The 13,344-nt window shown below is 37.3% G+C and overlaps 1 long non-coding RNA gene across 1 annotated transcript in view; it reads left to right on the top strand.

Annotated features, from left to right (window-relative positions):
- Positions 1–7,564, top strand: part of LOC128779559 (uncharacterized) — a 29,429-nt gene extending 21,865 nt beyond the window's left edge. Inside the window, exon 3 of the long non-coding RNA XR_008425595.1 lies at positions 5,189–7,564. This is a non-coding gene — a long non-coding RNA (uncharacterized lncRNA). The remainder of the gene's footprint in view (positions 1–5,188) is intronic.
- Positions 7,565–13,344: the final 5,780 nt, after the last annotated feature.

Consider the following 13,344-nt stretch of genomic DNA (forward strand, 5'->3'; position numbering starts at 1 on the left):
TATTTCCCTATTTGATCAAGTTTTCTTGCAAACTCTTTTGTAGGTTCAAGTTTCTCTTAGTAGAGAGAACCTTGGTTCAAGCTGCTTTTCAATAAGGAGGAGGGATTAAACAGCCCCCTTCCTAATTGCTTTCTGAAGCCCTCCCTTCTTCCTAATCTCACTGTAGTTTCTTAAGAAATGAGGCACTTACATATCCCAAGGGGTTAAATGGAGATTTCTGCTGCAGAGGGTAAAGTAGGGAGTTTGCTGCATTAATCATTGAATAACATCAATCACACATCCACTTGGGCAGTTAAATTTCTGTTGAACAAAGTACAGAGGTACCTGGGGAATGTCTCCCTCTTTGTAAGTGGTGTCATTAGACATCTGTCGTGAAGGCTTTGTAAAAATAGATTTGGGGCTGCAAACAAAGTCATTTTAATGCTGACACAATGCTAGGCACATGATGGGTAATATTCTATAAAAATTATTGAGTAAATTAAATTTCAAAATAAATCATTGTACCAATTCCCTAAACAGACTATTTAATTAATTACCTTTTATCCAAACTTGTGCGCTTATTGCAGCAAGAATTATCTTCCTTAAGCACCAATTTGATTTTTCAAGCTCATTTTCAGAAATTATAATCAGTGTGAATTTTTGCTCACATAAAATCTGCATTGCTGATCCATGTTGAAAGGTTTTCCAACAATTGGTTCCCTTCTACCTGTTCCCTGAAAAAAATTATCATGCCTTCAGTTATCTTTGCTAGCCTAGAACACATGTGAACCTGCCTCATAATTTGCTTTCTGCATTGAGTGCCTCCTACACGGCCTTCCACCCCCCTTACCCTTCCAGACCAATCCCAGTCCATTTCTGCTGTGCCTTGTCATTCCAGCCAGCCCCACAGAATGTAAGCACAGAGCAGTGCCTTCACAGTGATAACTTACAGCGTTTTATTTCTGTTTTACACAACTACATATCAATTCAATGCAGTCTTAATTATCGTTAGTGGGATATAAGCCCATTGGAGGCAAAGGCTGCTTCTATGACTTTCCCACACTCACCAAAATGATTAACATTTGCAAGAGGCTTCATGACCTAGTTAGTTTCAAGGGTATGATAACATCTCAGGAAAAGATCAAAGTGGCTTCATTTAAAAATGTTTAAAAATCATATTGATGGGTAATATCCATATCATATTGAGTCAATAAAGAAAGTGTCAAATATTTGCATATCAATCTAAACCTAGAATAAAATTCAAATAAAAGTTTCAATTCTTATAGATTTATGTTATTTAGTCTTTTACTGTAATATTAATGAAAAGCATTCTGAAGCCCATCTTGAGAAAATTTTAAGAAATGTATTAGGGAGGACATATCATGTCAGTTTTTATACAAATATTTAAAAGGTATAGTAATTAAAGATATGCCGGTGGTAGAGAAGTAGATATGTAGGTGATCAGAACGTAACTAGACTTCGGTAACGAACCATGTCCACAAGGGTGATTTAGTTCTCCCTAGGAAAAGCATTTTGTGTTGGGGGGATAAAGGATGATTAATTCAAAAAAGGTTGAAACATTTGGTTAACTATTTGGGAAAATAAAAATTTGGATCCCTACCATATAACAAAATAAATACTAGCTAGATTAACAATTTGAAAGTAAATCAAATTTATTTAAAAACCTAAAAGTATTAGTGAATATTTAGGCATATATCTCTATAATCTATAAGAAAAGAAAACTCTAAAAATAATACCAAAGGCAGAAAAAAAGAGGAAAAATCCTGATAAAGTTTAAAAATTCTGCATAAAGATGTCATAAATGATGTTCAACATCACAAACTGAAGAAAATATTTATAATGTGTAAAGCACATGTGTATTATAAATATTTGCCTTGATAGAAAAATGAGCAAAGAACTTTTTAAAAGCAACGTAAAAAGAATAAACACAAATGGCAAATAAGTTTTTGAAAATATTAACTATCCTACTAATCAAGAAAGACTACCTGATTGGCAAAGATTGAAGAGAATGGTACCTAGTGGTGGAATGGACATGGCAAGTGGGGCACTGTCACACACTTCTGGTGGGACTGTGGTGGCATGCAGCCTTATGGAGTGAAATTCGGTAATACATCTCAAAATCACTTAAAAGAATGTATGTAGGAAAATATATGCATAAAGGATTGGTTATAACAGCTGATCATTATAGCAAACTATTTGGTAAAAACGTGTTATTCGGGAAAATCTCAAATAATAATAGCTAAATAAGGTAGAAATTTATTGGCTTGCTGGGTAATAAAGTCCTGAAATAAACAGTCCAGAGCTAATATTGCAAGTTCATGAGGAACAGTGACCCAGGTTCCTTCTATCCTTGTGTCTACAATCCCTTTAACATAAAGATTTTACCTTGCGGTCCAAAATTGTTGTTTGCTATCCAAGCATCTCATCCGTACTCTGGCTAGTGGGAAGATGTGAAGAAGAAAGACACAGTTCTTTTTTTTTAAGATAATTCCTGGAAGGTAAATATAGCATAACAATGGAAAATAAGCCTTTATTCCAAACAGCACCTGCCTAGCTGAAAACGAGGAGTCTTGTTACTAAGGAAAAAGGAAAGAAGAGGATTAGTGGCTAACCTTCAGTTTCTGCCACACAACCAAATTGTCCACTTTTCCAAAACTTTGAAAAATCATGTTGATGGGTCATATCAATATCATATTATTGAGTCAATAATGAAAGTGTCAAATATTTCATAAATGATTCAACAACAAACACATTATGGTACATTCAGACAATGAAATGCTGTAAAACTGTTAAAATACTGATATGGATCTATAATTATTCACATGAAAGGGGATGCACAATCTATTATTAAATGACAAAAGCAGTTCATGAAATTGTTTTTATAACATGACCCTATCATTCTCTTATTTATCAATCTAGTTGCCCTTTCATTTATCTGTCTACCTGGAAGTGCTTTTTAGTTTCTAAAATGATAGAATTTCTAAGTTATCCTGTTGGTTTTTCAACTTCTGACTGTATTGCATCGCAATATAAAACGAATGCTTGGTATTTGTGGCGATGGTGGTCACTCTAGTAATCCGTGTCTTTCTTCTAATTACTGGTGGCAGCGTTCTGTACATGTCCATTGAACAAGCTGATTGATTGTGCTGTTCAAGGCACGTTCTACTTTCCTATTATTTGTAGGCTTTCTGTTTGTTTCTGAGAGAGGTGTGTTAAAAACACCCATCGTGGCCGGGGGGTATAATAACGCTATTAGTATATATGGAGGTCTGTCTAGAAGGTATCCAGCCATGTAAAATGAAAAATAGAGACATTTATTCAAGAAGATATGAGATACAAGAAACATTGTACATAGGACAATGACGCCTTAGTCCCCTTCAAAGCAGTCACCTTGGGACCACACACAGTTCAGTTTGAATCAAGTCGTTAGCAACTGCAGCGTGTATTCCTTCTGCTCCAGTAGCCGAAGCCAAGGAACAAATTTTGCCATGACATGTTTCATGCCAAGATCCTGCGTCAAAGTCTCAGAGACAGCAGTGTTTGGAATTCCCAGATCAGCTTCTGGTTTTTGCACTGTGAGTCTCCAATCTTTGTTGACTGGAGTCCATACATGTTCAACCATCTCAGGTGTCCTGCTTGCTGCCGGCCTTCCAGACCATGGATCACTTCCAACCGCTTCTCGACCATGTGAAGTGTTGAAGTGTTTGTGCCATACTTTTATTTGCGCTGCACTCATTGCATTGTAACAAATGCTCTTTGAATCAACCAAATAGTTTCTGTGGAGGAATGTTCAAGCATAATGCAAAATTTAATGAAGATTTGTTGCTCTACTTGCTCAGTCATTTTAAATGTGATGGCCACACAGTACACGTGCTCACTCAACGGCATCTACCACCCCCACTGACTAGTGCAGTGAAGTAGTCATTGTTCACACATGCGCATTCCAGTCCACTCTCCTTGCCAGGTTACATCAATGTCATGCAAACCATTCTTGTTATATTAACAAATGGTTGGACTTTTTCCAGACAGACCTCTTATATCATTATTTGTCTTTATGCAATTTCAAGGCTATGTTTTTGGGTGCATGCAAGTTCAGGATTATTATATTTTCTTGATAATTGTTATTATTTATCATTAAATAATTGTCCTTTTTATACCTAATACTAGTGCCCTAAATTCTATTTCTTCAACTAATATTGCCTTTCTACCTTTATTTGTTTAGTTTTAACCTGTAATATTTTTTCCCATCATTTTATTTCATATATGAGGGGTCATTGTCATTTATGCTTACAAAGGTCATATAGATAAATTTGTGTTTCTATTCAGATAATTTCTATTGGATTTGTTTCTACCATGTTGTTTTAGTTTTTGTATTTGCCACATTTTTTATTACTATTTGGTGGTTTTGTTCTTGCTTCCTTTGAGACTGATTTTGTTCTTCCCTGCCCCCACTGGTATTTAGGAAGATATATATTCTCTTTCTTTGAGTGGTTACCCTTAAATGTGAATATGCCAGGCTATGATGGAGGTAATCAGTAGCTCTTGTTGTCTCTTCTCCTATGTTATCTACTTATTACTTTCCTCTGTTTTTAAACATCTCCCCAACTTAGCTTTTATTACTTAGGGTTGTAGACTGTCCCATACATAGCCCTTCTGTTCCTCTCCGGAATTCAGAACCAGTACAGAGAAAGAAGAGGGAGAGAGAATCAGGAATAAGAGACTGAAAATCAAAATGTAATATTAACTTTATTTCAGATAAAGTTGATTGGAGAAAGTGATCTTTTGGATACTTTGTTCCTGAATGAGATGGACTTAGCCCCCGATGGCACAGTGAGACAACGGCAGGGCTCCCTCATGAGGCTGGTGGCTTGCAACCTGGACACAGGCAGACCAGAACTTTCCTCTTCCTCATCTGGGGCAGGCAGCTCTGCAGGAGAAATTAGCGGGGGCTGAGCCAGGCATGGAGAGCTCTTCCTCCATGCCTTTAGGAGGATGGTTAAGGGTGAAGAGAGAAGTGAAGAGTGTTTTTATAGTGTCACTTGTGGAAATTGAAGTCGAACTTTCCTCCTTTCTATGGACATAGGCGTGGGAAGTGTCTTCTAACAATTATTACTACTATTGCTGTTTTGTTATGCTGTTTTCTATAGTCCCTGCTTATGGTGAATCTACCGTGTACCTAATGTTTTAGCTTCAGGGCCTTAACTGGATGGACCCTCCCAGGGCTCTGAAACTGGAAGGAAGCAGCAGCCCAGGAGAGTTAGAGGAATGGAGCCCTGCTAGCCTGGAGGTCGTGCTGCTTTGTCCGGTGGTGGTGTCTCGGAGCTGCAGGAGAGGGGTTGGGCATTGGGCTCCAGTCCCCTGTGGCAACCTGTACTCCCTGGACCTCGTGGAGCATCAGCATCTTCCCCAAAGAGAAGAATGAGGCTGAGACACTGTTTCACTCTGGGCCTGAGGGCCATGTGACTTGCTTGGCACAGAGCACTGCTGAGAACTGCCCTGGCAAGGTAGGGAGTGGGAGGGACGCCGGGTGTGGTGAAACCCAGTCGACCTTGATCAACTCGCTGCGACAGGGAGATCAAAGGGCTGGCGTTATCTGAAGACTCCCCCCCCCATCCCCAGTGCCAACAACAAACAAGAAGCTAAGCTAAACTTTTCTAAATGATGGCTGGTATTTTTTTTTAAAAAGAACAAATTTTGATCAACTGCATTAGAAGACTGATTTATCTTTCTACTTCTTTATATAGGACATTTAAAAGTCATTTTCACATCAAGAGGTGAGCAAGGAGTATGCAGCCAAGAAATGTAGGGAAAAATGTATTATAGAGAAGGTGAAATTATGATGAAAGTAATTAAAAGAATGTATTATATTCCTGATTTTTGTGAGATTGTGTAGCACTTAACTATAATTTTAAATTTTATTTGTTGTGATTTCTATTCTTATTCAAAGGAAATGTAAATTTTTGTACTTAATTTTCTATTATACTTTTCTTAGAAAGAGTTTCCCAGATTATAAAGCTGTATGTCCCACAAAACCGGATCCACTCTGGTTTTTTGTTTTGTTTTGTTCTGTTTTGTTTTACAAATATGTTTGCACATTTCTTTGCTTCCCTCTGCTCCTTATCTCCCACATCTTTGCATGGGTCCGTTTTCCTTCTTCATCAAGCACATCTTTTAGTAGTTCTTCCAGTGAAGGTCTGTTAATGGTAAACCCTGGCAGGTTCAGAATTCAGCCCTCTGCTCTGGAATGAAACTTAGCTGGGTAAAAAACTCGATTTGGGATTTTTTTTCCGCCTTTGGCACTGAGAGATGTTTCACTTCTGGAGTTTGCCCCCGTTGCAGAGAAACATGCTTTTCCCTTTGAGGATGATCACTCCTTTCTCCCTGTCTTTTCTTTCTTGTATGCTCTGCAGTTTCCCTTCCATCTGTCTAGGTTTGAATTAGTTTCTTTTTAACCTTCGAGGACCACGGTCTTCTGCAGTCTAAGGACTGATGTTCTCTGTCAGGCCTGGGAAGGTGTTATTCTTTAGCATTCTAGCACTTACATTGTTTTTAATGAGTCCTGAGCAGGTGCAAAACAATACCTTAAAAATATACATAAGGTAGAAAGAATAACAGGGAAAAGCAAAAAAGAATAATAGTGCAACCCTTAAATACTCACCACTGAGTGTGGGAAAAGAACCAAAAGAGCAACACCATTACTCTTAGTTTCCCTCGTGCACCGACCACCCCCCCATGACAAGCCCACCCATTTCCATTCAGAGGCCACTATTATCCTAAACTTACTGTTTATCATTTCTTTGTACTTTCACAAAGAAAATATATGGCAATTCATGTTTGAAAGTGTTGTATGAGTGGACTAATGCTGTGTATGTTCTTCAATTTGTTTTGTCCACTGAAAATTATGTTCCTGAAATCCTATCGTATTGCTGAGTATGGTTACAATTTACTCCTACTCAGTAGTAGCTAGTGTCCCATTGCCCACATTTTATTCGTTTTACTGTCAATGGCCATTGGTTGGTTTCTAGTTTCTAGTAGTCTTAGTGCTGCTTTAAGCATTTTCATAAATGCTTCCTGGGACAGGATAGTTTCTCTAGAGTTTATACCCAGGAGTGGGATTGCTAGGTCATAGAGTATGGGCATCTTCATGGAGAAAAATTGGTTTTCAAAATAATTGTACTAATTTACACTCCCAGCAGTGCTGTATGGGAGATCGCCCTGCTCCCGATGCCTGACAATGCATGGGAGTCTCAGACTTTAACATTTGCCAGTTCTGCGGATATGGAATAGTAAGGCACAGAAAATGTGTATTTTTGCTACTGATAATGAGATTGAATGACATTTTACATGTTTATTGACCATGTATGTTTTCCTTCCCATAAAATGCTTGTGCAATTCATTTCACCCCCTCCCTTTTATATTGGTTTGCCTTTTTCTTATTGATTTGTAATTTTTGTTTACATATTTGGGATACAAATACCATGACAATTATATTTTTAGCAAATACCTCCTCCCATCTATGGCTGGTCTTTTGGTATCTTTTGATGATAGACATTGTTAATTTTAATGTAGCCAAATGTGTTAATTTTTCCTCTATGGTTACCAATTTTTATTTCTTATTTAAGAAATAAAAGTATCATAAAAGTATTCTCCCATAGTGACTTCTAAAATTTTTATAGTTTTGTATTTTACATATGGCTCATTAATTCACCTAGAGTTGAATTTATACGTGATGCACTGAAGGGGTGTAAGTTCTAGTTATTTTATGTATCTTATCGATGTTTTTGTATGTATGTGTTCTGATCTCCCATCTCACTTGTTATACAAAAGATATATTGTGGGATTCAGCAAAATGGTATTCTGGGAGAAATTTATAGTCTTAATACTTAGAGGCTGAAAATTAAGTAGATATGTTTCCAAATTTGAAAGTTAAAGAAATAATAACAGAAAAACCACAAAGGAAGTAGAATAAAAAGCAGTATAAAGATAAAAGCAGAAAGCAATTTAATAACCATTACATAAGCAATAAGTCAATTAATCAGAAATCATATTAAGTAGTAGACTCAAGGAAGGCAAAATATTGTTTTTTAAAAAGTACCAAAAATGATAACCTCTGGTGAGACTAGTCAAGAAAGAGAAGAGATGAAAGTAAATAATAACTTGATCAAGATGTCAAAAGTTCAGGTGCAACAGAGATTAAAAAGATAAAGAAATCCTTTTATTAACCTTATGATAATAAGATTGAAAATTTAGGAGAAAACATGTAAATTTCTAGGATAAAATGTATATTGAGAATTCCAGCCAAGATGGAGGCACAGGTAGAAACCCTTTGCTTCCTCGCACAACCAGAAAGAGGATAACAAACAATCTAAAATCAATAAACAATCAGAAGTGCCAGAAAATCAAACTGCATGGAACTCCAACAACCAAGGAATAAACGAAAAAAGTCAAGCAGAACAACTAGACCTGTAAGAACCCGTGGGGAGAAGATGGGCCTTGTGGGAGGAGCTGGCTGAGAAAAAGCGTGCAAGGTGGGGGATAGGGTGGGCAGGGCTGACTGAAGGCGAAACTGAGACTCAGAGTTGATTGTGGATCACGGCGGTTGCCAGGGTAGGAGAAACTCCCAGGCTTACACAGAGTCCATGGGAAAGTGCGCTAGAGACCAGCAGGCTAGCTGCACTGTTCTCTCTCTGGCCCCTCCCCCCAGGACTGCAAGGAGGGTTGCCCCACCCTGGTGAATACCTAAGGCCCCACCCCCTTACAACTTAACAGAGGCCCTGAACAAAGAAATAGAGCCCAAATGAAAGAAAAGAGCAAAGCTTCAGAAAGACAGCTAAGCAAGAAGGAGATAGCCAACCTATCTGATGGAGAATTTAAAGCCCTGGTAATCAAAATGCTCACAGAACTGATTCAGCTTGGTAAAAAAATGAAAAAACAAAGGAAAGATTCTCAAAATGAAATAAAGCAAAATATTCAGGAACCAAAAGTGACAGGACAGAAACCAGGACTCAAAGCAATGTTTTGGAACAAAAGGGAAAAATAAACATCCAACCTGAACAGAATGAAGAAACAAGAATTTAACAAAGTGAAGAGAGACTTATGAACCTCTAGGTCAGCCTGAAACATTCCAATATCCAAATTATAGGGGTGCCAGAAGGAGAAGAACAAGAGCAAGACACTGAAAACTTATTTGAACAAATAATGAAGGAGAACTTCCCCAATCTGGCAAAGGAAATAGACTTCCAGGAAGTCCAGGAAGCTCAGAAAGTCCCAAAGAAATTGGACCCAAAGAGGAACACACCAAGGCACATCATCATTAAGTTACCCAAGATTAAAGATAAAGAGAGAATCCTAAAAGCAGCAAGAGAAAAGGAGACAGCTACCTACAAAGGAGTTCCCATAAGGCTATCAGCTGATTTCTCAAAAGAAACCTTGCAGGCAAGAAGGGGCTGGAAAGAAGTTTTGAAGTCATGAAAGGCAAGGATTTACATCAAAGACTAATCTCTCCAGCAAAGCTATCATTTAGAATGGAAAGGCAGATAAAGTGCTTCCCAGATAAGGTCAAGTTAAAGGAGTTCATTATTACCAAACCATTAGTACATGAAATGTTAAAGGAGCTTATCTAAGAAAAAGAAGATAAAAAATATGAACAATAAAATGACAACAAACTCACAACTATCAACAACTGAACCTAAAAGAAAAGAAAAACAACGAAAACAAAAACTAAGCAAACAACTAGAACAGCAACAGAATTAGAGAAATGGACATGATGTGGAGGGATTTCAGTGGGGAGGGGGAAGGGAGGAACAGGGGAAAGGTACAGGGAAGAAAAAGCATAATTAGTAGGCATAAAATAGATGGGGAGAGATAAAAAATGGTATAGGAGACAGAGAACTCAAAGAACTTATATATACAACTAAATGGGGGGAATGCTGGAGGGTTGGGGGGTGCAGGCTGGAGGGGGGATAAAGGAGGGAAATCTGTAATAGCACAATCAATAAAAATACTTTTAAATATATATTGATTTGCATCCATCTTGCTAAATTCTCTTGTTCTAATAATTTCTCTGTGGATAATTGTGGGGTTTACATAGAACAGCCATACAATATGTGACTTATAACAGTATTTTTCTTCCCCCATTATCTCTTAGAAATACTATATTGGAACTTTCCATTCTGTCTTTCATGTTGTATAACCTCTCTTTATTATTTCCATCATTATCTCTGTGCTATATTATGGGTGATTTATTTAGACCTGTTTTTTTCAGTTGACCGCTTTATATGAAGATTTATCTATTCATTGAGTTTTTAATTTAAATGAATTAATCTTTCATTTCCAGAAGTCCAATTTGGTCCTATTTGAAACCCACCTTTTCTCTGCTCATAGTTTCCTTTTGGTCCAGTATTACTTCAATTCATTCTTTTACCTCTTTGATCATTTTAAACATAGTAACATTCATAGACTCTTTCAGAGTGTTCGATTATCTGTATAGTTGTTGAGGTACCAAACAACTATTGAATATTGAGCCATTTGATCCACCCTCATTTCTTAATGTGGTTTGTAGTTTTCACTGTGAGCTCACCTTAAGCACTGGTGGTCTTCCCTGTGAGAGCCCTGAGCACCCCAGATCACGGGTCTGCCCTGTAGTGTGCACTGGCATTTGGTTTTGCTAGGGTCCCACAGTTTCCATGGGTTTGGCCACGTTTGGTTTTTCTTGTCCCAATTGTTTTATTAGTGTATCAGCTGAGAATTCTTATGCTATAAGGCTTGTGTAAAATTAGATCCTACGCTCAGGCTTGGGCTAAATTTATCAGAAGAGATGTTTCTTTTTCCTTCATACTCAAAACCTTAAATATTGCAAGATTCCTTGCTCTTTTTCTTTGCTGGAATTCTTTTTTAGTGGCATTTTTATGGACTACGCAACTTTGCAGGATTATTCCCTTAATTCAAACTTTTACTTCCATATATTAATCTTAAGTGAACCCGAGGCCATCACTTGTCTTTATGTGAGGTTTACAAGGTCTGTCCAGAAGATATCCAGCCATGTAGTATGAAAAATAGAAACAATTACTGAAGAAGATACAAGACACATTGTGCACAGGACAATGACACCTCAGTCTCCCTTAAACTAGGCACCTTGGGACCTCGTGCAGTTCTCCCTATTACCATCAGCTGCCCCATTGTATTTTCCTGAATCTCATCAACAATCTGAAATCTCTTCCCTTTCAAAGGTGATTTTAGTTTTGGGAAAAGCCAGAAGTCATAAGGCAACAAATCTGGGTTGTAGCGGGGCTGAGTCACCTGGGGGACTTGATGTTTTGCCAAAAAACCTGATATAAGACATGATGTGTGAGTGGGCATGTTGTCATGATGAAGTTGCCTATCACTAGTTACCCATGGCTGTCTGAATCATCCTCATAGTTCCCATGGAGGAATGTTCAAGCTTAACGCAAAATTTGATACAGATTCGTTGCTCTACTTGCTCAGTCATTTTGAATGCAATGGCCACACAGTACACATGCTCACCCAATGGCATCTACTGCCCCCACTGACTAATACAGTGAACTCATCATTATTCATGCATATGCATTCCAGTCCACTCTCCTTGGCTGCCAGGTTGCATTGATGTCGTGCAAACCATTCTCGTTACGTTAACAATAACTACACTTTTTTCCAGACAGACCTTATATAACCGAACTCCCATTCTCTAGGTTTTGGTTCTCTCAGCCCGACTTATAGCTGTAGCTACCATAGGACTTCCCTTTTCTCCTTCTTGGTTGAATCATCTACTTTTAAAAACACAATATATTTGTGTATTAGTGACTTATTTTATTTTATCCAAAATATCTATGTGTTTATTGCAGGAGTGTGGGAGGGTCCCCCATGTTGCTGGAACCAGATGTTATAGAAAAAGTTGTGATTTACACCCAAATTTAGATCTGCATTTAAGAAATATTCTCCATTGAGTGGGATTACAGATTGTTTTAATTTTCTATTAAAGCCTCACTTTTATTGTTTGGGCTTTATACAATTAATATGTAATACTTTCATTATTTGAAAATATTATAAAATAATTTCAATTTGAAAAGAAAGTTTAATGAAAACTAGATTAGGGTATCACACTACCATGTAGTTCAGAAATTATTTTATTCTCAATTGTCCATGTCAAGGAGGGGAAGAAGTACAAAGTTCTCAATTATTTTATATTTAACTTTAGAATGCATTACAGTGAAACATCGCCAATTCAGACTAAATGAGGAAAATAAATCGGAGTTCATCTAAAAGATGGACATTTTTAATGCCTTTTAAAAATTTCTTCAAGAACATGCAATAAATGGAACAATAAATGGTGTTAATTGGGAAAGATCCCATGTTCTGTAATAAAAAGACTACATTAGCTGTTCTCTGCTTTTAAATAGAAAAACATTTCCCATTGCTATCTATCTATACTCCTCACTCCTTGTATTTATTAACTACTGTTAAATTCAAGTATCATTGAGTTGTCGCAATGATAACTTTTTAAATGTCAATGGTCTCAATGTACTGATGGTATTTGTTTGTTTCCAGGTCTCTATGGGGGTGCATGCTGCGTCTTGGGGTGTGTGCATGTGTTTAAGGGAGACTCTTGGGGGTGAGCAGTGTCTGTGCCGAACGATTTTTAATGATTCCTTCAATGGCTACTTCTACTTTTAGTCCAGTTCCAATTCAAATGATCATTAATTCTAAATTGTTGAGGCTCAAATAATGTTTTTCTTTAAATGATTTGCCAATATGCATGTACTGAATTTTTTTTAATTTGAGGGTTTAAAAAATCTAATTCTAAAGTACAAGGAAAATAGAAAATACTTCCCACAATTATCCTATCAAAACATCACACCATGTATCATCTGAGCCTTTCCCTCACGAGCCCAGCGTCCTTCAGAAAGCCTTTCTAGTAGACTTCATTAAACCAAAATCTGTATGAAACAAAAGAATGCCCATATAACAAAATGTGGAAGATAGTTTCCCACAATGGACTTTCAGTGGACTAGAACCATCTTTTCTAGATGTTGCAGTTTTCCTAAGACCTTAGAAGAATTTCAGGTTTTTCTTATAGAAGGAAAAAAAGAGAAAGAAAGAAGGAATAAAAAAAAAGGAAGAAGAGGAGAGAATGAGGGAGGAAAGAAAAAAAACCCTAACAAAGCCTTACCAAGTATAAATATATTTCATTATAAGCCCACTTCTTTATTATCTTCTCATCCAGGCTATGGTAGTCCTGCACTAGCAGAAGTAAGGAAATGGTTCATATGTGTGGTTCGGGTGTGCATGGAAGGGCAACTACAGTAGACCAGAGCAGCCTGGCAGCGT

Source organism: Desmodus rotundus, chromosome 11, assembly GCF_022682495.2.
Source record: "Desmodus rotundus isolate HL8 chromosome 11, HLdesRot8A.1, whole genome shotgun sequence".
Taxonomy (NCBI): domain Eukaryota; kingdom Metazoa; phylum Chordata; class Mammalia; order Chiroptera; family Phyllostomidae; genus Desmodus; species Desmodus rotundus.